Source organism: Quercus robur, chromosome 9, assembly GCF_932294415.1.
Source record: "Quercus robur chromosome 9, dhQueRobu3.1, whole genome shotgun sequence".
Taxonomy (NCBI): Eukaryota; Viridiplantae; Streptophyta; class Magnoliopsida; order Fagales; family Fagaceae; genus Quercus; species Quercus robur.
Genome location: NC_065542.1, coordinates 55,634,720 through 55,638,072, shown reverse-complemented (window position 1 = coordinate 55,638,072; position 3,353 = coordinate 55,634,720).

Genomic DNA, 3,353 nt, shown 5'->3' with positions numbered 1-3,353 from the left:
AGAGGCTTGGGTCCGAGGACCATACAAGGCCTTGGTTCTGTCCAAAACTTGTATTGTCTTTTTAAGTAGTTGGTTTCCCCAGAGGCTTGGGTCCGAGGACCATAAAAGGCCTTGGTTCTGTCCAAAACTTGTATAGTCTTTGTAAGTAGTTGGTTTCCGCAGAGGCTGGGGTCCGAGGACCATACAAGGCCTTGGTTCTGTCCAAAACTTGTATTGTCTTTTTAAGTAGGTGGTTTCCCCAGAGGCTTGGGTCCGAGGACCATACAAGGCCTTGGTTTTGTCCAAAACTTGTATTGTCTTTTTAAGTAGTTGGTTTCCCCAGAGGCTTGGGTCCGAGGACCATACAAGGCCTTGGTTCTGTCCAAAACTTGTATTGTCTTTGTAAGTAGTTGGTTTCCCCAGAGGCTTGGGTCCGAGGACCATAGAAGGCCTTGGTTCTGTCCAAAACTTGTATTGTCTTTGTAAGTAGTTGGTTTCCCCAGAGGCTTGGGTCCGAGGACCATACAAGGCCTTGGTTCTGTCCAAAACTTGTATTGTCTTTTTAAGTAGTTGGTTTCCCCAGAGGCTTGGGTCCGAGGACCATACAAGGCCTTGGTTCTGTCCAAAACTTGTATTGTCTTTGTAAGTAGTTGGTTTCCCCAGAGGCTTGGGTCCGAGGACCATACAAGGCCTTGGTTCTGTCCAAAACTTGTATTGTCTTTTTAAGTAGTTGGTTTCCCCAGAGGCTTGGGTCCGAGGACCATACAAGGCCTTGGTTCTGTCCAAAACTTGTATTGTCTTTTTATGTAGTTGGTTTCCACAGAGGCTTGGGTCCGAGGACCATACAAGGCCTTGGTTCTGTTCAAAACTTGTATTGTCTTTGTAAGTAGTTGGTTTCCCCAGAGGCTTGGGTCCGAGGACCATAGAAGGCCTTGGTTCTGTCCAAAACTTGTATTGTCTTTTTAAGTAGTTGGTTTCCCCAGAGGCTTGGGTCCGAGGACCATACAAGGCCTTGGTTCTGTCCAAAACTTGTATTGTCTTTTTAAGTAGTTGGTTTCCACAGAGGCTTGGGTCCGAGGACCATACAAGGCCTTGGTTCTGTCCAAAACTTGTATTGTCTTTGTAAGTAGTTGGTTTCCCCAGAGGCTTGGGTCCGAGGACCATAGAAGGCCTTGGTTCTGTCCAAAACTTGTATTGTCTGTGTAAGTAGTTGGTTTCCCCAGAGGCTTGGGTCCGAGGACCATAGAAGGCCTTGGTTCTGTCCAAAACTTGTATTGTCTTTTTAAGTAGTTGGTTTCCCCAGAGGCTTGGGTCCGAGGACCATACAAGGCCTTGGTTCTGTCCAAAACTTGTATTGTCTTTGTAAGTAGTTGGTTTCCCCAGAGGCTTGGGTCCGAGGACCATACAAGGCCTTGGTTCTGTCCAAAACTTGTATTGTCTTTGTAAGTAGTTGGTTTCCCCAGAGGCTTGGGTCCGAGGACCATAAAAGGCCTTGGTTCTGTCCAAAACTTGTATAGTCTTTGTAAGTAGTTGGTTTCCGCAGAGGCTGGGGTCCGAGGACCATACAAGGCCTTGGTTCTGTCCAAAACTTGTATTGTCTTTTTAAGTAGGTGGTTTCCCCAGAGGCTTGGGTCCGAGGACCATACAAGGCCTTGGTTCTGTCCAAAACTTGTATTGTCTTTTTAAGTAGTTGGTTTCCCCAGAGGCTTGGGTCCGAGGACCATACAAGGCCTTGGTTCTGTCCAAAACTTGTATTGTCTTTTTATGTAGTTGGTTTCCACAGAGGCTTGGGTCCGAGGACCATACAAGGCCTTGGTTCTGTTCAAAACTTGTATTGTCTTTGTAAGTAGTTGGTTTCCCCAGAGGCTTGGGTCCGAGGACCATAGAAGGCCTTGGTTCTGTCCAAAACTTGTATTGTCTTTTTAAGTAGTTGGTTTCCCCAGAGGCTTGGGTCCGAGGACCATACAAGGCCTTGGTTCTGTCCAAAACTTGTATTGTCTTTTTAAGTAGTTGGTTTCCACAGAGGCTTGGGTCCGAGGACCATACAAGGCCTTGGTTCTGTCCAAAACTTGTATTGTCTTTGTAAGTAGTTGGTTTCCCCAGAGGCTTGGGTCCGAGGACCATAGAAGGCCTTGGTTCTGTCCAAAACTTGTATTGTCTGTGTAAGTAGTTGGTTTCCCCAGAGGCTTGGGTCCGAGGACCATAGAAGGCCTTGGTTCTGTCCAAAACTTGTATTGTCTTTTTAAGTAGTTGGTTTCCCCAGAGGCTTGGGTCCGAGGACCATACAAGGCCTTGGTTCTGTCCAAAACTTGTATTGTCTTTGTAAGTAGTTGGTTTCCCCAGAGGCTTGGGTCCGAGGACCATACAAGGCCTTGGTTCTGTCCAAAACTTGTATTGTCTTTGTAAGTAGTTGGTTTCCCCAGAGGCTTGGGTCCGAGGACCATAAAAGGCCTTGGTTCTGTCCAAAACTTGTATAGTCTTTGTAAGTAGTTGGTTTCCGCAGAGGCTGGGGTCCGAGGACCATACAAGGCCTTGGTTCTGTCCAAAACTTGTATTGTCTTTTTAAGTAGGTGGTTTCCCCAGAGGCTTGGGTCCGAGGACCATACAAGGCCTTGGTTCTGTCCAAAACTTGTATTGTCTTTTTAAGTAGTTGGTTTCCCCAGAGGCTTGGGTCCGAGGACCATACAAGGCCTTGGTTCTGTCCAAAACTTGTATTGTCTTTGTAAGTAGTTGGTTTCCCAAGAGGCTTGGGTCCGAGGACCATACAAGGCCTTGGTTCTGTCCAAAACTTGTACTGTCTTTTTAAGTTGTTGGTTTCCCCAGAGGCTTGGGTCCGAGGACCATAGAAGGCCTTGGTTCTGTCCAAAACTTGTATTGTCTTTTTAAGTAGTTGGTTTCCCCAGAGGCTTGGGTCCGAGGACCATACAAGGCCTTGGTTCTGTCCAAAACTTGTATTGTCTTTGTAAGTAGTTGGTTTCCCCAGAGGCTTGGGTCCGAGGACCATACAAGGCCTTGGTTCTGTCCAAAACTTGTATTGTCTTTGTAAGTAGTTGGTTTCCCCAGAGGCTTGGGTCCGAGGACCATAAAAGGCCTTGGTTCTGTCCAAAACTTGTATAGTCTTTGTAAGTAGTTGGTTTCCGCAGAGGCTGGGGTCCGAGGACCATACAAGGCCTTGGTTCTGTCCAAAACTTGTATTGTCTTTTTAAGTAGTTGGTTTCCCCAGAGGCTTGGGTCCGAGGACCATACAAGGCCTTGGTTCTGTCCAAAACTTGTATTGTCTTTTTAAGTAGTTGGTTTCCCCAGAGGCCTGGGTCTGAGGACCATACAAGGCCTTGGTTCTGTCCAAAACTTGTATTGTCTTTTTAAGTAGTTGG